This window comes from Trachypithecus francoisi, unplaced genomic scaffold (assembly GCF_009764315.1).
Source record: "Trachypithecus francoisi isolate TF-2019V2 unplaced genomic scaffold, Tfra_2.0 Lachesis_group17, whole genome shotgun sequence".
NCBI lineage: Eukaryota > Metazoa > Chordata > Mammalia > Primates > Cercopithecidae > Trachypithecus > Trachypithecus francoisi.
Genome location: NW_022681462.1, coordinates 100896278 through 100923725, shown reverse-complemented (window position 1 = coordinate 100923725; position 27448 = coordinate 100896278). Strand labels below are relative to the sequence as shown.

Genomic DNA, 27448 nt, shown 5'->3' with positions numbered 1-27448 from the left:
ATGTCTTCTATCCACAAACGTAGAGCCTTTTTCATCTTAACTAAGCACTTAACACGCACTGCAGCTGTAACTTTTGCAGCTTGAGGTGTGACAGCAAAACTAGCATGAATTTCTCTTTTTCTTCACAATTTCATGAGTAGAAGACTGAATCTTAGCAGCCTCAGCATACATTTTTTTTTCTTTCCTGAAGCCGAGAACTTCCCTCTTTTCACTTAAAGACAGCATTCTACGGCTTCTCTTCGGTACATCGACATTGCCAGCATTACTACTCTTGCGCTCTGGGATGGTTATGCAGTAAAATCAGGGTGATTTGAACACAAAGCACGGTGGCATCACCGTGGTCGATCTGATCTCTGAGGTGGATGCTCAGTGAGTCATGAGTGGGGAGCGTGGATAGCGTGGATCCACTGGACAGAGACTGATTCACTTTCTAGGCGAGATTTCATCACATGACGCAGGACAGCAAGCAAAGTAAATTTCTGAATTGTTTATTTCTGAAATTTTCCATGGACTATTTTAGACCACAGTTAACCAAGGGTAACTGAAACCTTGGAAAGAGACCCCTCAAAGCGAGGACTATGGCATGCACTAGATGCCGGAAGCTGACGGGTACATGCTCTCAGGGAACTCAAAAAATGCACTACTATCATCAATATTTTACCCTTGATACTAAGTGTAATTTTTAAGAGTGTGAAGTCAAAAAAGAGGACTTGAAAAATCATAGACATTCTGAAGCACTGACTAATTAGAGGACTCAATCGACACTTCCAGAAATACCTGGAACCCAATACAATGCTAAACAATCCAAGTGCTAAGCTAGGCTAAGCCAGCTTGGGAAGAGGTGAAGGTGAATTGGGTGCAGAACGTGGGAATGCAGAAGGAGTTAGAGAAGCTCTATTTGAAAATGCAGGAGCTGAATCTAACTACAACTTCCTTTACAGGAATGAAAGTGGAAGTGTATCCAGTTGGAAGAATAAGTCCAAACCAAGGAGATTTTGAGAGTCAAACTTAGGGAAAACCAAGAAGAAACTAAAAGTCCAGAGATTGAACCACCGAATGTAAGAACTCATCTCCTATTAATAGAAGGAATCAACATGTTCTTTCCAACAGACCTTAGCCTCTGATGGCACACGGTGTCACTGAGGTCAGCTGGGTGGTCAGGTGTTTGAGCCGCCTTGAAACACCAGTAGCAGAGGAAAAGAACTCCTGCTGCACCTGCTGGGGGCTGTGGGGTTGGGGTTTCCCACTTCCCAAAGCCCTGGAAATGGGCACCCAGACATTTTCCAGAATCCTTGAGATGGACAGCCTGGAGTTTTCCAGGCCATTCCACAGGTTAATCCTGCTGGCTGATTCCGCCACACAGGAGAGTTTGCCTGGGAAGGGACCCCCGGTGGTTGCTGCTTTGACTGATGAAGCAAGCCCAGGAAGATGGTTGAGAATGGTTTGTGCATTCTGATTATCTCTGACATTTTTCCCAACTCATAGTTGGAGCAGAGCTACGACAAAAGCATGCATGTTGCTAATGCAGACATCCTCTTGGCTCTTAAGGGCTGAATTCTGTACCTCCACATTCATATGTTGAAGCCCTAACATCCAATATTGCAAAATGCGACTGTGTTTGGAGACAGGGCCTTCAAAGAGGTTGCTGAATTAAAATTTGGTCATGTGGGTGGGCCTAATCGAATCTCACTTGTGTGCTTATAAAAGGAGATTAGAACACAGACATGCCGGGGGAAGACCACGTAGGGAAACAGGGTGAAGGAACTGCCTGCAAGCAAGAGAGAGGCCACAGAGGGAACCAACTCTGCAGACATTTCGATCTCGGGCTTCCAGCCTCCAGAACTATGAGACAATAAATTTCTACTGTTTAGCCACCCATTCTTCATACTTAATTACAGGGCCCCTAGCCACCTAATAGACCAGCATAGGGTCAAAAAGCTATCATGACCAAGTGCCCACACTGGGTCAGCAGTTCCAGAAGCAGTATCAGAATCACCCGTGCAGATAAAACTCGGAAGTCCAAGAAAGAGCCATTGGCACACAAACAGGACCAGAACAGATCAGGGAACCAGGTGATGGCCTATACTGTCAGAAATGCCTGTATACAGTACAGTCATCTGACCAGAGGGTTCTCAATCGTGGCCACATATTTGAATCACTTGGAGAGCTGCTAAAACCCATGACACTAGGTTACAATCCAGACAAATGAAATCAGAATCCCTGGAGGGTGAGACCCAGGCATCAAGATTTAAGGTCTCTGCAAGATTCAAATAGGCAGCCAAAGTTGCGAGCAGCTGGCTTAAAGAGAGTATAAGGCTTTGTTACAGTATCTCAGCATGGATTACATTTCAATTTAGCTCTTTGCTATTATTCTTATCCTCTGAAATGTTTACACCACACAATGGCCTATTACTGGCTCTGAATTTTATATCATACATCACATAATAGATTCCTCACTTAAGTTGTAGACATAGGCAAAACTTTTCTTGTTTCCGATGTAAGATAAAGGGAGAGAATGACTGGATCAAAACAAAAATAAGATAATAATACAAAATAAGTCATGGGATGGCATCACATTTTAAGAGTCTTCATTTCTGACAAAAGCACAAACTTACTTGTTGGTGGCATGACTTTTGCCATTTTTCCTTAACTGTTTAAGCTTGCAGCAATTGTATAGCTCACTGTACAGGCTAACGCTGTTTGATGCCTTTCTTTTTCAAGCTGTGTCAAAATACCTTCAAGCAAAAAAGATGATTTAAAATGTATAAACCTAACAAAAGTAATAGCACAGATACAGTTTCTGTGTTTGGGCAGATTTTAAGACATTTCTATGTATTTTTCTGACACAATGGATCCTACAGACTGCCATAGACATAGATTAGTCTGATTTTAGGCCATCGCTTTGTAGCATTATGCAGCTTTTATCTGAAAGACATTTCAAGAGGGGGAGCTAGTTAGCTAATTAATTAGAGATTGTGACTTCAATTTTGCAGAAAAGAGATACTTTCCGAGTTTAAGGATATCTGTGTCATGGGAAGTCTCCTGTCCTGTTTCTACTCTGCCTTCTCCATAAAGCAGGCTGATTATCGGGGCTCTCACACAAGCCCAGCGTGGTAGCTGATTAAGGCTTGAGAAACAAAAAACAAATAGGATTCCTAATCATGTGTCTCATAGAAATGGAGCTACAAAAACACAAAGAATTGCCATTACACCCTAAGTCACGCAATTTAGAGCAACTCAGGAAATAGGTGCATATAAACAAACCATGTGGTTAAAGTCTTTGGACCTGCTTTGGAGCAAAGCTGTAGGTGATTTGTCAAAATCATCTGCAAAACCAGATTTCTAACACCTCCCTGCTGTGTATCGCATTTCTGCTGATGTGTGGTGCTTCCTAAGATGGGGACGTTAAGCACGCAGCAACTACAGTCATTTGTTCTCAGAGGTGAGTGTTGCAGTTCTTTTTATTACTTTTTCTCTTCTTTACTCTATTCCTCGCCTCTCTCCAGACAATCCTTAAACCACCTATCAACTCTCCCCTCACAGTCTCCCTTTTCTGTCTGCGTTTTTTTGGAACCCAAATCTAACTTAGATGCTTTTGTGGTTTTTCTATTCACTTTGTTGTTTTCTCCCTTGGTTAGAAAATAAATTCCTGCTCACACTCACACCTATGCAAGGGCTGCCCTCAGATATAACAGGAGGCCAACTTCAGCCTCAGCCTCTTGATCAGACATTCCCAAGAGGGAAGAGCAACCTGGTTGTGTGTGTGTGTGTGTGTTGTGTTTATTTGTGTGAAATGTCGATAGAGCATACTAATAGCTTGTGAACAAGTATCTATATCAAGATAGACACTCCCAATAAATTCAACATGTGTTGAATATTTAACATGAATCACACATTGCTTGTGAATTGTGAGGGATGTAGTTGTACTCGTGTGTGTAGATATGTGTGCATTTATACACATACTCTTTATAGGGTAGCTTATAGCTTACAAAGTGATTTCAAATACATTTTCTCACTTGACCTAGAAGAGAGAATAAAGTAGAATGTGCACATCTCACTCCACAGGGAACCGCTCTGGTAGGCGGGTCTCAGAGCTAAGGTGCTAAATGGGGCCAGGCACAGTGGCTCATGCTTGTAATCCTAGTACTTTGGGAGGCCAAGGTGGGTGGATCACCCGAGGTCAGGAGTTTGAGACCAGCCTGACCAACATGGTGAAACCCCGTCTCCACTAAAAATACAAAAGTTAGCCGGCATGGTGGAGGCAGAGGTTACAGTGAGCCAAGATCACACCACTGCACTCCAGCCTGGGGGACAGAGTGAAACTCCGTCTCAAAAAAAAAAAAAAAGATGGTAGATGGAGTGTGGCAGTTTGTGTTGGAATTTTGGCTTGGCAGAATTAAAGCCTAAAGTGCAGGGCCCAAAAGAGCCAGATTTGCAACCTAGCTTCACCACTGCCTAACCAAATTGCCCTTGGGCACGTTCCTTAATCTCTCTATGTCTCTAAAACAAGAGGAAAAATCTGTCTCTTAGAGTTATTTGTGCAGATTGAGCTACTATGTGTAAAATGATAACCATTATTGCATTATGTGAGCATGTACTATTAAATATAAGCAATCATTTGTGAAGCACTTTGAGATGCTCATTGTCTAGCATCCCTGAGCCACCTTGGCTGTCCCTTAGCAGTCCCCAAGAGTCCTTTTCTAACATGGGTATGCCAGGGGAATTTGGTTAGTTCAGGTGGGGTGAGCACAGTGGGGCAGGAACTGTGTCCAGTGGTTACTGGGCAGCTTTGCACCTGGAGCTATCACAGTTAGTTTTGTTGCACAAATATGTGCTGAGCACTTTTCATTGGTCAAAAGCTAAAGAATAGTGTGCTTGTAGGCAAGCAGTGAGAACTAAGATGGGAATAGCAAGTCACGCTCCAAACTTGGGTGGCTTTCAAAGTTGGGAGAAAGCCTGATGTTTCTGAGGACAGGGCTAGAAATGGGGAGTATCCAAGCCTGGGCAGTGGATGGGAGTTGCTCATCATTGTATCACTGCCTTGATGTGTTTGCACCCAGACTGGAGTTTCTGCAGCTCTAGACACAGGAATGTAAAGGAGATGATATAGAGTTTCTGTTGTTGCTGCTTAATTTCTTGAGCCCCAGCTTCTTCAACTTCAAAATGGCAATAAGCCATATTATGCTTTATAAGGGGTAGTGAAAATTAAATTGAATTGAGGTTATAAACCACCTATCATGGTGCCAGGTACAATTTGATGCTTAATAAATATTCATTGTTTTCTTACCTTCCACTCTTCCTCTTACCTTTTGATATGGTTTGGGTATGACCCCACTGAAATCTCAACTTGTGTTGTATCTCCCAGAATTCCCACGTGTTGTGGACCCAGGGGGAGGTAATTGAGTCATGGAGGCCAATCTTTCCCGTTCTATTCTCGTGATAGTGAATAAGTCTCACGAGATCTGATGGGTTTATCAGGGGTTCACGCTTTTGCTTCTCTCTCATTTTCTCTTGCTGCCACCATGTAAGAAGAGTCTTTCATCTCCCACCACGATTCTGAGGCCTCCCCAGCCATGTGGAACTATAAGTCCAATTAAACCTTTTTTGGTTCCCAGTTTCAGGTATGTTTTTATTAGCAGTGAAAACGAACTAATGCACTTTTCTTCTTCCTCCCTCTATCTCCCCACCTCTGTCCTCTCCTAACCCTGGGTCACCCAAAGTCAAAGTTCATGGGAAAATTACCCAAATCCTCTGCATTATGTGATGGTTCTGAGCATGACAACTGGCACCGGGAAAGTGACTGGCTCATTGTAGTTGATGTAGAATGTGCCTGTCGTGGAGTGGGGGTGTATGGACATGATGATGCTCTACCCAGGTTGCTCTTCAGCAAAGAACTAACTGTCCTTGGAGCTGGGGACATTGGTGGACTACACTTTTCATATGAACAAGAGGCAGGGACATACTAGGTAGAAAAGGGCGGGATCCTTGACAAGGCTCCCACCCTCAAGCCTAAGCCACGGCCCTAAATGAGAACTTCAAATCCATTTTCCCACCTGAATGTTGCCTTTTGGCCCACTACACCCCTATCCTGTGCCCATAAAAACCCCAAGCTCCACTGACAGAGGAGCAGAGTGGCATGGCAGAGAAGGACATACACACAGAAGAGAGAAGCATCTGAATGTCAAGAGGAGATGATTCAGCTGGACATTGGAAACTTCTTTGGGAAAGGAGTTTGGCCAGGGATGGCTGACCTCCAGGGAAGACTGCCTTCTCACTCCATCCCCTTTCCAGCTCCCCATCCTGCTGAGAGACACTTTCACCATTCGATAAAACCTCCACATTCACCGTCCTTCAATCCATGTGGCCTCATTCTTCTCAAGCACCAGACAAGAATTCGAGACACAGTGGGTATGGGAACCCAAAAAGGCTATCACACTGGCCCTTTGTCCTTGCTGTTGGAGGACAGCTGCCCCACATAATAAGGCAAAAGGCCCACTGAGCTGGTAAAATGCACTCTGGGACATCAGGGGTTGCAGACACCTCCTCCCAGACAGCAGAGCTAAAAGAGGATTGTAACACACTTGGACACTGCCACGAGGCTTGCACAGGGCCTGCTTTTGCTGGAGAGATGCAGCTGACAGTTCCAGCATTCACTCACTCTGGTTCCTGCTCCTGTCCATGGCATGTTCCCTCCAGTAGGGGTTAAGCTCAGCGGCCAAGTAAACAAGCCACATCCCTGTCACAAGTCCTGTGAAAGGGTCACGGGAACTATCCTGTCCCATCTTCAGGGATTGCCTGGGCTGCAGAGAGCAGGCCCAAGATCTTGCCTCTTCTGGGGAGACCCACATGTATGACTAATCCATGCCAGGGGTTAGGGTAGTGGAGTAATAAAGCTTTGGTTATCTCAATCTCACTCAGACACTCTTCTGAAGAGCCACGTGAGTCCCTGAGTTTCCTAAAACATAAGTAAGGCTGTCTTGAGCCTGCATGGAAGATAACTTTCCCCTCTGCCCCTCCTGCTTTCTCCTGTCCCTTTGACTTGTGCTTACCCCAACGCACTCCTTGATAAACATCCTTCACTTTAAATCTTTATCTCAAGGTCAGCTTCACTAGCTCACCCAGCTGCAGGTGGTTGCATGGAACTCAGCCCTTTGCACTCATTCGTTCTTACCTTGCATAGTTAGAACAAGAGGCAAATGTGCAGAGGGGAGAGCCCCCGTTGAGGTCTCTGGATGCATGATGTGAAGCCTGCTGCACGAAGAATTTATGGCAGCAAAAGTCATGTATACTATGAGGCTGAGAGAGGACTTTGAAGCTGTCCTGTAGAGGGACAGTGCCACATAGGTGCCTAGCAGAATCATAAATACATTTTTTAGGCTTTTATGCAAGACTCCTTATTTCAACTGAGATAATTTTGGCTCTAGAGTCCCCTTACCCCTTTGAGCTTTAACTGGAGGACAAGTGAATGGGGGTCCCTAGCCTCACCATTTTTGGAACTTGTATCTTTGGTTCTGGTGGGCTTTTCTGAAGGGCAGAACAGAAACACATGATAAAGGTGGTGTTGAGACTTCAAAAGAGATCTTTACAAGTAGAACAGGGCCAGAACCCATGTTAAGATTAAACTTTAAGGCCAGGCACGGTGGCTCACACTTGTAATCTAGGAACTTTGGGAGGCCAAGATGGGAGAATTGCTTGAGGCCAGGTGTTCAGAACCAGCTTGGGCATCATAGTGACCCCCTATCTCTGCTAAAATAAACATTAAAAAACGTAGCCAGCCTTGATGGTGCACCTTTATAGTCCCAGCTACACAGGGGACTGAGGAGAGAGGATTGCTTGAGCCCAAGAAGTTGAGGGTATAGTAAGTTATGATTATGCCACTGCACTCAAGCCTGGGGGACAGAGCAAGACACTGTCGAGAGAGAGAGAGAGAGAGAGAGAGAGAGAGAGAGAGAGAAATGAAACTTTTGGAAGGAATGAGAGTGATCACCAGGGAGCGCTTCTGAAGAGGCTTGCTCTGATGGAGCTAATAAAGTGCCTTTACCTACTATGGATTAAGCATTACAATCCAAAAATCCAAAATATGAAGTGCTCCCAAATCCAGAATTTTTTGAGCAGTTACATGACACTCAAAGAGAATGCTTATTGGAGCATCTCAAGTTTCAAATATTTGGATTTGGGATGCACAATGGGTAAGCATAATGCAAATATTCCAAAATCCGACATAATTCAAAATCCAAAACACTTCTGGTCCCAAGCACTTTTGTTTTATTTATTTATTTATTTATTTATTTATTTATTATTTTTTTGAGGCAGAGTCTCGCTCTGTCGCCCGGACTGGAGTGCAGTGGCTGGATCTCAGCTCACTGCAAGCTCTGCCTCCCGGGTTTACGCCATTCTCCTGCCTCAGCCTCCCGAGTAGCTGGGACTACAGGCGCCCGCCACCTCGCCCGGCTAGTTTTTGTATTTTTAGTAGAGACGGGGTTTCACTGTGTTAGCCAGGATGGTCTGGATCTCCTGACCTCGTGATCCGCCCGTCTCAGCCTCCCAAAGTGCTGGGATTACAGGCTTGAGACACCGTTTTTATTGGTAGGACTTTATTTTATTTGTAGGGTAGTACAGATTGAATCCCTTATCAAAAGTGATATTCAATCTGTACTAACCTACAAATAAAATAAAGTCCTACCAATAAAATGAGTTCTATGCTTAAGACTGAAAAGTTATAAAACTTTATTCTTTGTCTAGGAGAGACAAGAAAGCTGTAGGGAAAGGGATGCAATTATTGTTGTTGGTTTTAACCTTTTTGAACTCAGTCTGATTCACAATGAGATTGATGACAGTGTTTATTGAGCTTTTCCCGTGTGGCCAGCAATATGTTAGGTGTGGCAGTCCTGATAACAACCTAAGAAGTAGACTTCCCATTTGACAGATAAGGAAACCGAAGCTTGGAAGGATTGACTTGCTGAACGGCACAGACAGAGGAAATGGCAGCAGTGAGATATGCCTCTGGATGGTCAGTCTGGGGCTTGCCCTCTTCACAGTAATAACAGTAGCCACCCATAGGGGCCTGGTGAGGACTGGAGACAACACATGCAAAAGAACCAGCAGATTCTCGGCTCCGTGCATTCATACGTGTAAGAATGTCATGTAAGAAAGTGCCTGGAAAAGGGCGGCCATTGCACATTCCTTTCGCACCTCGGAAAACTTCATTAAAGAACACCATGTAGCCAAATGGTTAGCCCGATCTGATGTGTGACTGAGAAATGGGTGATGTCCTCCTGGCCTGAATTCAGGAAACTGCATATCAGGGGAGCAGAGCTAAACTCTTAGGGACCCCAAAGTGGAATTGCTTAAAGGCTAAATCACCCCCACACCGCACGCGGCTCTCGTTACAGTTAACGGCACAGGTTCATGTGTGCGTGCACACTGTGCGATCCTCCATGGGGAAGGGGAGCAGCAGTGTTCCCAAGGATGAAGCCCTTCCAGCCGAGCCCCCATTGGTAGTGAACCTGACAGAGGAAAAGATGCTTCTGTTTTTGGGGAAAGGGACATTATATGAATCCAGGACACTACCGGAATATAGCCGTGTAAGATATATCAGTACATTCATAACTGTGCTCCTATCATCCATCCAACAAAATGAATGAAATTAAGAAAGGAGCGGTCATCATAAGCCATATCTACTCAGAAATGTGTATTTAAAAGCAAGCTGCCTTGGACAATGCTTTGCTCATTAAGATTCTTTTTAGGTGCATTGTTTACTGTGTAAGCCCTGATTAATTTACAGGTTTTCTTTTTGCCTGACTCATAATTGATCTATGGAAAATACAATTTTAGAAAATACAACATTAACTACATAGGACTGGTATTAACAGTAATGGACCCACTGAAGGCGAGTCTTACTCTTCGCTCAATGAATGTCCTTCAGTCTCTCTAAATTAGATGGAACAACACCTATGACTTTGGGGCCCATTTAAATAAATTAAAGCCAGAAATGAGTGTTCTAACTTTGCTTGGATTCAAACATTCGTCACTGTTTTCCTGTCTTCCCTTTTTACCATTCAATTCAACCCGACCTTTAGAATTTTTGTCCCCCAAGCAGAAATCAGATGATCCCTGCGTATCATCCTTGTATTAAATGTCTACCATGCACTAAGCACTAGGAAAATAGGAAGGAAACAACACCCAGGATCCTTTTCTCAAGTAGCTCTCAGTGCAGTGGGCTTAGCGTGGAAACAGAAGCAGCAAAGATGTTGTGGGAATTGTCTGTGTAACCTGTGGCATGGCTGTTATTTAATCCCAATTAAATGGATGAGAAAGTTGAGGTTTAGTAAAGTTAAGGAACTTCCCTACATCCATAGTTAGCAAGTACTAGAGACAGAATTCCAAACCAAAGCAGTCTGCTTGAAAAGCCCAGTTTTGTCCCACCCCTTCCCTGAGCCTTTGGTCAAATGGGAGAGAACAATGTATAAAACTGGCTGTGGCCCTTGGCTGACCTCAGATCTAGTGGTGGCCTCATACCTAGCATGCAAATTCTCACAGGGGTTCCTTTGCTAACTACTTCATATGAGAAGGCAGCACCATTCCTGTGTCATGTATGAATGCAATTTTCCTAAGATATTTTTTATTTTCTGTTGCTTGTTTTTAAATAATTAATGCCATTGTAAGAGTAGCCTCTCTTAATTTAGGAGGGCATTTCCGCTCTGAATTTCCAATTCCAAACATTTCAATTTTCCACCAAGACATCATTCCTGGGTTTGGGATTCCTGAATTTTCTCCACACAGAGGTGACTGCTTTCAGTGGAAAAGTTAGCAAAATTGCATTGTTCTCCCTGAAGTATCTATGAGACTAAAACAATGTGACTGCTATATGACATGCTGTAGGCATTCTCAATACATTTGGAAAATGCAAAAGTAACTGTGATCTAACATCTCAAAATGGCTATGGAATGATTTTCCTGTGGTCATGTCTGGACCAAAGAGAAACAAGAAAAGCTGGAGTCACACTACCAAAGGCCAAATCTGAGCAACAGAGCTGTGGAGTCAGCTGCCTGGGTTCAGCATGCAGCGCTGCCGTGGACAATCTGTCTCTCTTGAATATATGACTTAGCAGTTTTACTTTCAGTCTCTCCATTTCTAATTAAATGAGATGCAATAATACTGGCACCTTGCTATGATGTTTGCAATTATTATTTCTAGGAAACAAATTATTATTGTTACTCAGTATCTGGTACATCAAAACTAAGCCAGAAACATTTAAAAAGAACAAAAGTATCATTTCTACTTAATTCCCAGGTGTTGGGAGAGTCAAGGAACAACATCTATTGTTTGAACAGCATAATCCAAAGTTGAAGTGGGACAATATTCACCACTGTAGCTTGATGGAATTAGCTTTTCAAAAGATCAAATTTGTTTATTTAGAAACTTCCTTACTCCCTTTTTATAAACATGTGGCAAATCAACAATGATGATGACCTTCTTTTAATTCAAAGCATCCGTTCAATCTACAATCTGCTCTCCTAGATGGATTTTAAGAGTGGGGGTTTGTCTTCCAACTACTGTTCCACTGTCAATTAACTATCATTTCCTGTTCTTATTAATCAATAAGATCTTTTCCACTGCCTTAGACTATTCTTCATTCAACATTTGTTTTTTATCTAAAATGTCCCAGACTTTTCTAAGCATTAAGAGTAAAATGTCTTAGAAGAAATAAATCAAGTCAAGTGAGTATCACAAACCACTCAACTAGTGGCCAAGTCAGAAATCTAAATGATGTTCTTGAGGAATCTTCCTCCACCTCCCCTTTACCTATCCAGTCATCCATGAACCTTGCCGTAGCAGCTTCTGAATACCAGTATCTCTTGGGTTCCCCTGCTCCTCTCCATTTCCACTTCTGCTCCTTTGGTCTGGACCCCTGTGGAGTTTGAGAGAACAGTCCCAAGTCTGCCCTCACCTCTGACACCAACTGCAAAATTAAGGAACAGTCCTTAAGGCTTCCCTACCTTCAACACCAGTTGCATGTTTGAGAGTTCCCAAGACCACTCTTCATTTTGGTACTTCACTGCAAGTACTCACAGAACTCACTGAAAGTGGTTATACCCTTAGTTACAGTTGAGTACAGCTAACCAACACAGATGAAAGTCAGCCACAGGAAGCAGTGCATGGACCAGTCCAGCGGGGTTCCAAACATGGAGTTGCTGGCATGCCCTCTGGTGGATGGTGGGCAGCCTTAGTTCTCAGGTAAGACGTGTGATAACATGCAGAGAGCATTGCCATCCAGGGAAGTTCCCCTGAGCTTTGGTGTCCAGAGTGTTCACTGTACTCAATCACATGAAGCTAATTGGCCTCTCCTTTCATTGATCTCAGTCTCTAGTCCCTTGAGGGATGACTTCGTGACCCAAAGCCCTCACCTGAAATCACATTGTTAGATCCTCCAGGTGTGAGCCAAGGCCCCCAAACAAACAGAAACCCTCCTATTGAGCACAGTATTCCCAGAGCCTAGAGATTCCTTCCCAAGACCTGATGACAAATGTCAGACTTCTTTTTGGAAAGAGTAGATTTCTTACGTAAAACACCTAGTCTTTCACATGGAGTCACACAATATTCTTTCCACTGGTTTCTCTGACTCCAGGCTTGCCTTTCTCCAATCCATTCTCCATCTCTCTAATAAATAGTTATTTTTAAAAGCAAATGTGATAAGGTCACTCATCCATTAGCATTTGCCTGGGAATTCTTCATTACTCTTAGGATCAAGTTCAAACCCCTTCATGTGGCTTAATGGCTGTAAGAGACAAGATAAGCAAAGAATACTTGATAAAGATGGAAGAATCAGAAACTACTACATATTTTATTTTTTTAAAAATAAGAGTACTGTTTAGAACATTCTGGAAGAAAAAACTATTATCTACACAAAATGCTTGGTCAGGAAATCCAGCATGTAAGGAAAATTGGCAACAAATTGAGAAAGGGATGAATCAATGGTGACTAGAATAAGGCCTTTTTGATGATAGCTTTTTCTTTGCTAGGACTGACATCAGAGTATGTGAAACCATTTATCAGTATATCAAAGGCACTGACAGGGAATAAAGCAGAATGGCATTGTACAAGAAAAGATGGGCTTTGAAATCAAACAGACTTTCAATGGCAACTGTGCCATATACTATATAACCTTGAGCAACTTGCTGAACTCTTACAGGCCTTAGTTTTCAGATCTTTTAATGCCTTTAGAAATGCTTCTCTTATGGATTTGTTGTGGTCAAGATGCAATGAATTCTTGTACCTTTTTTTTTTTTTTGAGACGGAGGCTTGCTCTGTCGCCCAGGCTGGAGTGCAGTGGTGCGAGCTCAGCTCACTGCAACCTCCACCTCCTGGGTTCAAGTGATTCTCCTGCCTCGGCCTCCTGAGTAGCTGGGATTACAGGCAAGCACCACCACACCCAGCTAATTTTTGTATTTTCAGTAGAGACAGGGTTTCACCATGGTTGGCCAGGCTGGTCTCGAACTCCTGACCTCGTGATCCACCCGCCTCGGCCTCCCAAAGTGCTGGGATTACAGGTGTGAGCCACTGTGCCTGACCAAATTCTTGTACTTTCTAAAGATTCTAGTGTATTTGAAACAGTCCTAGGCCTTAGAGAAACAGCATCGAATAAGAGAGACCCAATCCTTCCTCTCATAAAACTTAAGATCCCTCGTCAATACACTTGACAGAGAGTGGGCATTTAAAAAAATTGTTTGGTTTGCTGATTCTCAGAGATCTTCCAAGTGAACACTCATGTCCAGTCCAGTCTGGGGGGTGACCCTAGTCCTTGACATGGGGTAATGGGGACAGCATTTCCTGAGGACTTCACAGGAGGCAAATCTATGTCAGATGTTTTGATGGCATGGAATTCGTAATCTACAAGTGGGCTTTTAAATCATGTGTTATATAGTACACACTTAATTTTTTAAGGTGACTAAAGCAGGAGAAAAACAGGGTCCTCAGTGGATGGTGACTGGCTTTGGTGGTCTAGAGCCCCTAGAGCCCATGGGCCACCTTGACACAGAAAGATCTGTGCCTGCCATGACTACAAAACATGTAATTTATGTGAAATAGTCACTAACTTTGGATTGGTGTTCTGAGGGGGACTTTTTTCCTTCTTTTCTGCATTTTCAATATTTTGTCATGATTTTGAGTAATATTTTCATGATTTCATAATATTGCTTTAATATTAGCAAAGATAAAGCAGACTTCTTAGTCAAAAGTTAGTAAAAGTGATTCAATTGTTACGTTAAGAGTAACAGCATGGTGTTAAGGAGGTAAGAGTGAAATTTGCCAGATATTGTCTACTATGCAAAGTGTTGTTTGATTGTGTTTGATTCTGGGGCTATGTATTTGCTAAGAAATATTATGGGGTGGGGTTATGGACTGGTCCTGCCTCAGTGACTGTCATATGGAAGAGCTGAAGTTTAAGGAGCAGGAGCAGAAGAAAAAGAATAAGGAAGTGCAGTATTTAAGGAGAATGGACTTCAGAGTCAGAAACCTGGGTATACTGCGCTGCTTACCAATAAATCAGCTCATGAGCTCAGCTGCATTTCTATACCTCTGATTCAATAAGAATTAAGTAAGGAAATGCCACTTCATGTATGTCGTGTGCCTGAAACAAAGTATCTGAAAAATGTTAAGGCAACTCTGCAAAAACTGAGTGAGGAGCAATCCTGGCAATCCCCTCTGCAGGGGGCAGGTGGAGACGATGCCTGTAAGTCAGGCTGCAGAGAGCTTCCATTCAGGTCAGATTCTGAAAGGGAAAGAACTAGAGTCAACACAAAGAACCCAATGATTACAGTGAGTGAGTGAAGGCTGCTGAGGTCATTGTGAGTAATTCTGTTCATATGGCCCATCAAACATTTTGGAAGGAGAAAAGAAAAGCAATCTAGCTGCTGTTTAGAAATGGTCAGGGGGATAGAGAGATCACATCTCTATTAAAAATATAAAAAATTAGCTGGGCGTGGTGGTGCACTCTTATAGTCCCAGCTAGTTGGGAGGCTGAGGTGGACAGATAGCTTGAGCTGGGCATGTTGAGGCTGTAGTGAGCCGTGATCATGCCACTGCACTCCAGGCTGGGCAATGACAGTAAGATCCTGTCTCAAAAAATACAGAAAACAAATGGTGTAGGGGAGCTAAGGAGAAACCTCTTCCTGGACTCTCCATGCAGCTGCAGAGGGACTGATTTTCATATCTGTGAGGATGAACTTCTTTGTACCCAGATGGAAGGAAACAGCATTTTATTAGATTGTTATGTTAACTCTCCCAGGCTGTGGCTCATCCTAGGTCATGCCTGTCTCAGTCTTCCCTTGGACCACCTGATTTTATGGTCTCTATTTCAGATGAATGGAGAAATGAAACCGGCTTTTGAAATGATGTTTCTGTGCAATATGTCCACAGTATTTGGAAACCTAGAATAAGGATTTAATGGTAAGCAGGGTCACTTAGCCTTAGATGTACATTGCTTGGTTCTTTTGCTATTGCCATTTTCTTCTTTTATTCTTATTCTGTGTGACATTTCAGCTTCGTTAAGGATTAAACATGTTAAAAGTAATTGCAAAACCACAGTTACTTTTGCACCAACCTAATACTTTACTTGATGGTAAATTTATCTCAATTAGATAAACATTTTCCCCAGGTTTCTTTTCCAATAAACAAATTTATCCAAGAGTGCCAAGGCACAAAATTAACCAGTTCTGAATTGATTAATGATAACAGTGCCAGATCCAGGCCTTCCCCAGGGAAGCAGTCTCCTCCCTGGTACCCTCCCCAGTCAGTCACAGTGCAAACCCTGACTGAATCTCCAGTCAACACCTCTCTCTTGGCCACAGAAATGGAGACATCTTTCACCAGTCGCAAGGCTCCGTCCAAGGACAGCAGGGCGGGTTCCTCCTTCTCTGTGTTCTTTACACCAGCCCGGGCATCTAGCAGGGGCCAGAGCAGCCCTAAAGGAGTCTCTCTGGGAAGTGTCCACCAGGTCAATGCTCCCTGCCCTTCTTCATCAAAGGCTCTGATGGTGATGCAAGCTTAGCATGAAAAGAAGCACCCGGAAAACAGGATCATAGACAGTGTTGCAGGAATGGCCCCTGCAGTCAGGACCTTATTAATGGAATATTTATGCATCTTCAGTCTTGCTTCAATAATCTTTGTCAGGGCAAGACAGTCTCCACAAAAACCACTGCATCCAGTGATTGCTGAGTCTGTTAATTTCTAACACTTGGGGCTGTCCTGGCTGTAAATTGATAACCTTTCACTCAGTGTCTGAAGCGACCGTTGAAAACTCTTCTCTAGCAATTGTCAATATATATCTCTGCTGAAATCACAAGGCACAAAGGGGCAACTGCAAAGGGGTTGCAGCACTGTATGGTTCCATCCTCCTGGGTCCTGAGTACCTGGCTGCAAAGGACAACACCCCACAGCTGTGCCTGTGGCAGCCATTAGAATTCCTGCTGTCTCACAGTGAGATGGAGGCACCTAGACAAGCATTCCTAAGTGCCCCAGTCGTGGTGTTCATCATTAGCTGGACTGATTCCTTCTCCTCAGATAAACCACAGGCCATGAAAGCAGGTAATGTATAGACCATGATACAATGCAAAGGGCTGTTCTAGAGGTACAGTGCACTGACCAGGTACAGTGTCACTACCTAAGAGGGAAGCATGGATTCTGTGTGTGAAAGTTAGGGAAGGAGCACAGAGAGGGAGATTCCTCAGTTCAGTTTTGAACGATGAGCAGAAGCTTGCATCTTTGCAAATGAAAACATATGGGTCTGTGCAGAAGCACCTTGACCCATGAAATGCAAGCACTTTCACATGTCATGTATGGAGAATCTGAGAGAAAGCACAGAGAGAAATGAGGCTGGGGTACCAGAGGCCAGCCCGTGGAGGAGCCTGAATATATCAGCTGAAAGGAGGTTGGCATCATCTTACAGTCAATGGAGAGCCAATTAAAGGTTTCAATGGGGGCAGGATTATAATGAAGCTGCTGATTAAACAAAAGAAAATATGCCATATGAACACCAAAGATGTCTTCTTAAATCCAAATACATTTTTTTTAAAACCAACATTCATTTACCCCTATCTCTGAGTCAGGCCAAGGGGTACAGCAAACCGCACCAGAGAGTGAAGCCCATTGCCTGAAGGGCCTCACTTTCTAAACTTTGGGGGATCTGACAAGGAATAAGGAGCAGGTTTCCTATTAACTTCTTTAATTAGCAGACAGCCTCATCTCTGAACTTTGCTCACAGCCACGAGAGAATAACTGTGTTTCTAGAGAATCCACCACTTCCTGCTCCTAGCTCAGATGTCGTGAGTAATGGCCTCCCACCTGTGTCTGTGAAGTGTCTTTCCTGTTTTAGGCTGCAGCCAATCCCTTGGCTCTCTGTGGTATCCCACAGCCTGCATGGTATCGCCTTAATTTGGTTAGGTTCCCAGATCCCAAAGAAAGAAAAAGTTTTGCAGCCTGGGGTTGGTGATATCAGACACACAACTAGACTTCCCCTGGGAACAGGTCACTGAGCTGGGGTTCTAGGCCTTTAATATTTTCACAGCATCACACTGCAAGCTTTCTCATGGTATTAAGTTTCTGTGGGATTGATGATCATTTGCAACAATCCTAGTTACCTACCTGTGACTAAATGTTTCAGCTCTACCATAGTCTAGGATGGCAATGAACCCATCATGCTTGGTCTTAGATCTAATGTGTAATTAAATTTTAATCTAAATGTCATAATTGTAATTTTTTTTTAAAAACCTCATGCTTGGTCTTAGATCTAATGTGTAATTAAATTTTAATCTAAATGTCATAATTGTAATTTTTTTTTTAAAAACCAGCTGTGAACTTCAAAAGACAGTATAGAATGGTAATACCATCCCATTCTCATTCTCTCCCCATGTTATCTCTCCAATTCCAGAACTCAGACAAATAAATACAGTTTCCATAGAGAGGGTATTTTTCTTTGTTTTGATTTGTGGAGTCCAGGTTTCAAAAATGCTCCAAGTTTCTTACAATCTATTTTCCCCTTTCTTTCTGCCTGTCTGTTTGAGAATCCATGATTTGCTCCGAGTAAAGGATGCTATCACAATTGTGAAATCTTAAATTACCTTTGCTTGGCAGTAATCAAGATGGCAGTAGTAACATATTAAGAATGTTCTCCCAGTGGCAGTGAAAAGAATGCGTTTTCAAACAAGGGCTTGCAAATACGAGGACTTACTATGCCAAAGTTGTGTGGAATTGGGGATGAGATTTTCTTATTTCTGGATGTGGCATTAGGCCCTTATTGAGATGCCAAAATGGATTGCACATCTACCAAGCATCAGACACTTTGCAGGGGGCTTTGAACATAGTGTCTAATTTAATTGTGCTAACAAAACTGCAGTGCAGATATTACTATGCTTCTTTTAAAGGGATATCCCTTGAAGCAGTTAAGGAACATTCCTGAGATTATATTGGGGTGAGCTAGGATTTGAACCCAATCTGACCTCAAAAGCCATAATTTTCTATTTCACTGGTGTTTTTGTTTCTTTTTGTTGTTGCTGTTGTTTTGTTTTGTTTTCCGTTTCAGAGATAGCAATCCGTGTTTCCAGGCAAAGACATTGAGTTCTGAGGACACAAGGAAGTTCACCAGACAAATGTTGAAGGAGGGGCCTGGTGGAAGATGACTGGATTATGGGGGAGGATTCCCCCATGCTGTTCTCATGTGAGTGAGGGAGTTTTCACGAGAGCTGATAGTTTCAAGTGCGGCACTTCCTCGCTCTTTCAATCTCTCTCTCTTGCCTCCATGTTAGACTGCCGTGGTTCCCCTTTGCCTTCTGCCACCATTGTAAGTTTTCTGAGGCGTCCGTAGCCATGTGGAACTGTGAGTCAATTAAATCTCTTTTATTTTTAAATTACCCAGTCCCAGTGTCTTTACAGCAGTGTGAGAACAGACTGATACATCCCCAAACACTGACACTTCTCCTGGTTAGAAGGATGCTGAAAGACATGGGATGTGGCTTCTGCCTTTCTGAAACTCCCAATCGAGTGGAGAAGATAGATTTATACATAAATAATTCATTCATTTGTTCATTTCTTCAGCCTTTTATTCATCACTTATTTTTATGCCTGGGATTGTAGTAGGCATGGGAACAAACACATTGAACAAGTCAGACCCGGCCCTGCACCCAGGGAGCTTGCACAATAGTGGAGGGGATATATACATCACATAAACGTAAGCCAGATAGATACCAGCTGGGATCACCACGCCCTTAAGATCCAGAGAAGTCCTGCCCAAATGCACATCTCATCAACCATGAGAAGCCCTTTGTTTTCAAGATCTCTGTCAGTCCTGGGAATTTTAGCTTTTCACATCACCTTTGATTTCTAAAGGTGTTCTTATTCTTTACTTTTCTGTTGGGGGCCTGTTCTTTCACATGTCCCTGAAAGCAAGCAGGGACATATAGCCCAGGCCTGATACTTTCTGGAAGAACAGCCCCTCGTACAGAACTCCTCTGACGCTGCCCTGCAGAGGAGGTTGTTACCATTCCAAAGACAACCAAGAGACTTAGATCTGAGCATTAAACTCCCTGTAGTTGGAACAGTTCTATTCCTTTTCTGGCATCTCCAGCTTGGTCTGATAAATTACTCAAGAGCTTTGCTCATCTCTGTGCTCTCCCATCTCCCGATGAGCCCTCAGTTCCAGCTTGTGGTTTATAATGACCCATATTTTCCATCTCTTCTTGTACCTCCAACTCACGCTCTTAGGGCCCTACCTGCTGTCTCTAAGTGTCTGATCTGTGCAAGTTCCTAAACAAAAAAAAAGCATCCTTCATGAAGCATATTTACGTGATGAAGTAATACTGTTTTTCACCCCAATATGTATAAAGTTACAAAACTAATGATATACTTACTGGTGAGAGAATGTGTAGGATGTCGTGAGTGGTAATAAGGTGGATCAGTTAGAATGGGATGGGACCTACAGGGGAACACGACAAACAGAAGCTAACTGACCTGGCTGGAGGGTGGCAAAGTTATTTAACCCCACCCCACCCCATATGTGTTGCTGGTCAGTAAGGATCACTTTTAGTCACTCAGGAATCCAGGCTCCTGGAGGTGCTGTCTCAATGCACGCTTCTGTAATCACAAGAGCTGAGATGCAAAAAGAGCATAGCTCACCACACACTAATTCATTTGCTTTTTCTTTCTTTTTTCACTTTCTTTCTTTAATTTAATTAAAAAAGCTTTATGAGGTATAATTGACATACAAAAATTGCATATATTTAATGTATACAATTTGATGAGCTTGGACACATACATATACTTGTGAATCTACCACCATAATCAAGGCAATAGTCATAACTATCATCCCCCAAAGCTTCCTTGGGTCCGTGTGTGTGTGTGTGTGTGTGTGTGTGTTTAAAACACTTAACATGAGATCTACCTTCTCAACACATTTGCAGGTGCATAACACAGCACTGTTGAGTATGGTCACTACACTGTACAGCGGACTGCTAGTGCTCAAAACGCCTGCATGGCTGTAACTTTATGCCAATTAAACAGCAATCCCCCATTTCTCTTCCCCCCGGGTCCCTGGTAACCACTGTATGTTCTCTGCTTCTCTGAGTTTGATTGTTTTAGGTACCTCATATAAGTGGAATCATGCAGTATTTGTCCTTCTGTGCCTGGTTTATTTCACTTAGTACAATGTCCTTCAGGATCATCCAGTGTTGTCACAGATGGCAGGATTCACTTCTTTTTTGAAAGCTAAATTGTATTCGATAATATGTATATAGAAAATTTCTTATCCATTCATCTGTTCATGAACATTTGAGTTTATTGCATACCTTGACTATTGTAAATAATCCTGCAATAAACATGGGAATATAGAGATCTCCTTGAGATCCTGATTTCTTTTGGGTGTATACACAGAAGTAGAATTGCTGGATCATATGGTCACTCAGTTTTGAATTTTTTGTAAAATCTACAAACTGTTTTCCATAGTGACTGTACCATCATACATTCCCATCAACAGTGTATAAGGGTTCCCTTTCTCTACCTCTTTGCCAAAACTTGTTATATTTTGCTTTTTTCAATAATAGCCATTCTAACAGGTGTGCTTTAAATTTGCATTTCCCTGATAATTAGTGATGCTGAGCACCTTTTCAGGTACCTGCTACCTATTTGTATGTTTTCTTTTGATAAATCTCTATTCAGGTACTTTGCCTATTTTAAAAGCTATTTCAAATTTTGAATTTTCATGTCTTTGCTCTGGAATTGCCTTAACTCTGGGTACCAAGAGCACACAATGAGGGAATTACAGTCTCTTTAAGAAATGGTATTGGGAAAAATAAATATCCACATGCCAAAGAATAAGGTTGGATCCATATCTTACACCACACACACACACACACACACACACACACACACACACAAACTCAAAATGGATTAAAGACAAGTGTTTAAAACCTGAAACTGTAAAATGTCTAGAAGAAAATATAGGAGAAAACTCCATGACATCGGTTTTGGCAGTGATTTCCTGGATATGACACCAAAAGCACAGACAACAAAAGGAAAAATAGACAAGTGGGGCTATGTCAACTAAAAATAGACAAGTGGGATAAGGTCAACTAAAAACAGATGAGTGGGACAAGGTCAGCTAAAAATAGACAAGTGGGGCTATGTCAACTAAAAATAGACAAGTGGGATAAGGTCAACTAAAAATAGATGAGTGGGACAAGGTCAGCTAAAAATAGACAAGTGGGACTACGTCAACTAAAAATAGACGAGTGGGACAAAGTCAACTAAAAATAGACGAGTGGGACAAGGTCAGCTAAAAATAGACGAGTGGGACAAGGTCAGCTAAAAATAGACGAGTGGGACAAGGTCAACTAAAAATAGATGAGTGGGACAGGGTCAACTAAAAATAGACGAGTGGGACAGGGTCAACTAAAAATAGACGAGTGGGACAAGGTCAACTAAAAATAGATGAGCGGGACAAGGTCAACTAAAAATAGACGAGTGGGGCTATGTCAACTAAAAATAGACGAGTGGGACAAGGTCAACTAAAAATAGACGAGTGGGGCAAGGTCAACTAAAAATAGACGAGTGGGACAAGGTCAACTAAAAACAGATGAGTGGGACAAGGTCAGCTAAAAATAGACAAGTGGGGCTACGTCAACTAAAAATAGACGAGTGGGGCAAGGTCAACTAAAAATAGATGAGTGGGGCTACGTCAACTAAAAATAGATGAGTGGGACAAGGTCAACTAAAAATCGACAAGTGGGACAAGGTCAACTAAAAATAGACAAGTGGGGCTAGGTCAACTAAAAAGTTTCTGCACAGCAAAGGAAACAATCAGGTTACAAAGGCAACCTAGGGAATGGAAGAAAACGAATGCAAACCATGGATCTGATAAAGAGTGAATCACCACATTGATTCTTCAAGTGATTTCTGTGCACTTCTCAGCGAAGGCGTTGCCGCTTTCCCAGCCATGCCCTTCATCAATGAAGAAGGAAGCATCCACCATGCATGAGGGACAGCAGACAGCTATCAACAGTGACCTTTCTGGTCACAAATACTACATTCACTTTTTATTTTCCACTTGCAAATACTTTCACTCCTTCTCCAAAAGAAACCATCCAAGGCCTACTCCTGGGTCAGGCTCCAAGTCCAGGAGCTTATGACTATTTTATAGGCAGGTCTGGCTACAGCTCTTTTTGCTTTGGAGATCTATATACTGACCAAAAACAAACCCAATAAAACAAAACGCAAAAGCAAAACAAACAAAAACTACTTTCTTCCCTACAAGCAAAACATGGTGATGGAAGGACTACATAATTTCAATGAACACTCTGAAATCCTGCTGACAGACATTGCTTTTTAAGATTCTGTTCAACTTCTTGAGCCATTGTTCAAATTGTTTCTTCTTTTTAATTACCATATTGACCACATATGAGGAGGTCAATAGGAAATATCTGTCTTTAGGGCTGCACAGGTTTCCCAGCATGCTCTCTCCCTAGAGAAGGTTGGGGGCCCAAGCCTCAACTTAAGTCCTGAAGGGTCAGTAGCTTTTAGACCACACTGGTGGATCTTCAAAAATACAACTCTTTCAAATCTACTTTGTTTCAGTAGTCACATTCAAAATTATTTTTCAGACATGCATTTTTGTTTCACTAAAGTTAATTGCTAGTATTTTGAGCCTATCAGTTTCATGGAAGAACCAAGCCAATTCTCTTTATACCTGAAACATTGTGTCTAATTAAAGTAATTCAGTAAAATGTTCGTAGTTTAACAAAGAGGATAATGACCTTCTTGATTTGTTCCTTGCCTCAAGACTGAATTTTCATCAATCTGAGTCTGAAAGCTTGGAGACTGACAATTGGTTATATTTCTCAAGCCTTCAAGTCATTGAATTAGGAACTTTCCATTCCTTTTCTTCCTGCTTGTAAATTGAACAATTTTTTTCTGATCTCATCTCTTTTTCATTGACCTTTGTCCAATGTAACCATTAGCAACCAAATCATGTTACCAAAGTTTCTCTTCCCATCTATTTGTCTAAAACTATGCTCTTATTACAAACTGATTTGTCTTCCAACTTACCATGGATGGCAGTTTTCCTAAGTGTTTCACTACAACCTAATATGGATCACCATCCTTACAAATGTTAAGAGTTTTCTTTCTGCTCATTGTCCATCCTAATGTCAATGTCACATAGTTTAGTGTTATTGTTATGAATATATTCCTTCTTTGGTACCAATTGTTCTGCTCCAATACTACACAATCCAAAAAACCAAGCAACTTAATGATAAAAAAAAAAGTTTATTTCCCACATTACATGCCCATTACACGTAAACAGTGGTATTCTGTTCATCATAGTCAAAAAAGGATCTGTACTGGTGGTTATGTCATCATTGACACATGCATCTAAGAGCTCAGGGGTTGGAGAGGAAAGAGTATGTAAACAAAGCGCCAGCTCTGAAAGTTTCCACCTGGAAGTGACAAGTGTCTCTTCCACTCACACCTCATTGGGAAAAGGTGAGTCACATGACTAAGCTCTGAGATACCTATAGGTGAGAAGGGATTGTCCTCTCCCAGAGAAAAGTGGTACATATTTTTGAATGCAGAGGGTACATAAACTAGTAGGAAGTGTTAAGAAAGATCTTTTCATGGGCATTTTTAACCCGAAAAATAAGTGGGTGTTAGTACTTTCAGAAAAAGGGTCAACATGTGTTATATACCAAAGACAAAAAGAAACACGGTGCAATCTCAGAGAGAAAGCCAGTTCGGCATGAGATGGCTCGGGGATTGTTGGTGGGGCCAGACAGTGGCACAAAGTCACAGTGCTTTAGTAGAAAGACACAAAAACTACCATGGGGAAGGGAAGAGGATGTTCAGATTTCAGGATTTTTGAAGGTTTCTTGGAGAAGTAGGACGTTAGACACTGACATTATTTTGCAGACAGTCTTATTTGGGAACTTTTGGGGTAAAGGTTGGCATTTTCTTGAAAGAAGCATGCCAAATAGCCAAGCCCTGCTGTCCCAGGGCACAAAAAAAGTGCCAGCAAAGTTATCACCAGCCCAGGAATTAGCAGCAGATGTAGCAATAGGGCAAGGACTTGTGTCAACATACGTTAAGGCTCTCTGATGGCTGGGTATAACTTTAAATTGGCTTGGATTCATTTTAAACTCGTGATCTCAAACGTTAACTGATGCTATATAGTAGTAAAAAAAAAATATGTTTTCCCTGTACTAGTTTTTCCAACCCTCTTGTTAATCAGACCTCTACCCTCCATCCACATGCACCCTCATGATCATTCCAAATAGAGGTCATCAGGCTCAAAACCCCTTATACGCCTACCGCTAAGCCAATGACCTCTCTCTACACGCACCAATTCATCTTTTCCCTTGCCTGTCAAAACAGAGGTCACCACGAACTCTCACTGGATTATTGCAGCAGCATCCTAACAGTGTTCCTAATTTACTTTTCTCTAATTTGTTCTACAACAGCAGTAAAAGTAATGTTTGTTAATTACAAAATGATATCATATTACTGTCCTATATAAATCCTTCCAATACTTTTTTATCCTCCTTACCATGACCTTCTCACCATGACCATCTTACGACAACCTTGTTACCATGATGTTCTCACTAGGACCTTCTTATCATAAACTCACCATGCTTACGATTCCAGGCAAGATCTGGCCCCTGCCTATCTCACTGACTTCATTTCCTGCCACACTCCTGTTTGGTCAGAACCCCCAGTTACAGTGGTTATCTTTCTGACTCTCAAGCATAGAGCTTTATGGTTTTGGTTGTTGTTGTTGTTGTTGTTGTTTTCTTTTCGTTTCTCTGGGCCTTTACAAATGCTGTTACCTATACCGATAGTGGTTTCTGTTTACCTTTCATTTAACCGCTTCTAATTCTCGAAGCTTGGCTCTGTTTAAATATCACTGTCTTGAAGAGGACTTCCCTGACCAGAGGAAAACGACTTTCTACTTAATATTTTTAAAAACTTATCTCGTTTTTTATTCATTACACAATGCAACTTGCCAATATTTTTATTCAGTCGACTTTTCTTTACTCATGCTGCTGCAGAGTTTTTGCTTTTGGTCTTGGTGTCTCCTCTTTAAGATATGGAACCAAAAAGGCAGGAGCCAAGTGTCTTTCTCACCATTTTGTACTCAGTGATGAGTATGCAACCTGGCACACAATAAATACTTGTTGAATAAATAAATCACAGGCACATAGCCCAAGGAAAGGACTGCTCCACTTTCACATCTGTACCAATCAAAAGAAACTGCTAGAACAGCTTCAAGACTGTGGAAAACAATAGACTTAGGGCTACAAAAGTAACAGTGATTTCTCTTCCTCCTTGTTCTCTCATACTGCTTTTAAGGTTATCTCCAAGACTGAAATGAATCTCATATTGACAAAACAGATGCTTCCAATCAGTAGAAGTTTCTACCAATTCTTCATGTTACTCAAGAATTAAAGGAAGCTTCCATTTAGAATGGCAGATAATGTTCCTTCCATCTAATTAAAATACCCATAAAGGCATATTAAAATGAAATCTATCAACACAGTATGTTAAAGATAAAAATGGACAATAGACTCAAGAAGGGGCAATATTTCCCCTGCATATATCTTCTATGTGTGTAGGGACCAAGAAATATATTCTTGGACTAAATATCTCACTTTCTATCCTGCATGTCAAAATAAGCCAGATGGCTCCAAAAATGGTAGGGAAAGACTTTTGAACACTCTTCTGTTGCCTGCCTCTTCTTAGGGATCTCAGGGTTTGTAGTGTCTGTAAAATGAGCCAAGATACAACCAAACAATAAAAAATAAGTAAACAAAAACAAATACTGATGAACAGAGACAGAGCTCCTCTTGCTGAGTGAACATGCTACCTAAGTGACCCAGGGTCCCATGCCTGCTCACGTTCCCCCCGTCTATTCCCATTCAGACTCCCAGCCCATGAGACAAGGGAGAAAAAGAGCATGAGCAGAGTAGCCTTGCATCTTGGGATACTGGCCTTCTAAGAAGAATGTTTTTTTCTTTTTTGTTAACTTAAGGAACTAGGCAGTGGCAGAAAAAGCTCATAGGCAATGGATGCAGCTTGTATTCACTTTCTTGTAAAAATCAGCTCAAAAAAGAATTGCAGGATGCTTCAAACTCTCTACTATAGTCGAACAATGACCAATTGGAATATTCAAACTCAAGCTAGCAAAATAAAACTGATGAAATCCTTCAACCGAACATAAATTAAGGGAGTGCTATGCACTTCCATCTGAACTTAGAACCATATAGGAAAGACATTATTCCATGGATAGCTAAAACCCAGGAGAGGTCCCTCATCTAGTCAGAGATGAGAAACACATGTGTAGCTCTGAAACAAATGGAATCTGCATATGTAAACTAAATAAAAATTAAAATTAAAAAATGCCTCTCGTTACAGTTATACACCATAAGGGGTGCTGCCAAATTTATATCCAGAGTTAAATTCATATCCTAAACTACCCTATTTATCACAGAATAACAAATAGATATGAAACAGAGATTGATTTCAAAAAAAATTTGAAAAATAAAAGACAACTCTAAGGAAAACCAAAAGAATGAACTGAAAGTGAATAAAACTAGTCAAAATATAGAAAATAGCAAAATAGATCAGAAATTTTAAGGATCAATCTTTTGAAATAATGAAAATGAAAGAGCAAATCTATGACACAGAAAAATAGAAGTATTAGAAGTCATAAAGTTCATATAATAATAGTGAATAATAACAGTAATATTTAAAACCTGAAAGACTGTCAGATATGGGGTTAAATGCCAATTACTTTTACAATCTTGTTGTATGGATACTTTCCTGGATATATATATATATATATATATTTTTTTTTTTTTTTTAATAGGATTTTGCTCTGTCACTCAGGCTGCAGTGCAGTGGATCACCATAGTCT

The 27448-nt window shown here is 41.8% G+C and overlaps 1 long non-coding RNA gene across 5 annotated transcripts; it reads left to right on the top strand.

The window, feature by feature from the left end:
* Positions 1-2130: 2130 nt before the first annotated feature.
* On the top strand, positions 2131-27448 carry LOC117062768. 5 transcript variants are annotated; one of them, XR_004428575.1, is made up of 5 exons: positions 2131-3442; positions 12103-12237; positions 15360-15447; positions 18578-18712; positions 27401-27436. It is a non-coding gene; the product is annotated as an uncharacterized LOC117062768 (long non-coding RNA). The 5 variants fall into 5 exon arrangements; XR_004428577.1 differs by lacking the exons at positions 18578-18712; positions 27401-27436 and adding an exon at positions 15849-17758 and having other exon boundaries at positions 2714-3442; XR_004428576.1 differs by lacking the exon at positions 18578-18712 and having other exon boundaries at positions 2715-3442; positions 27401-27448.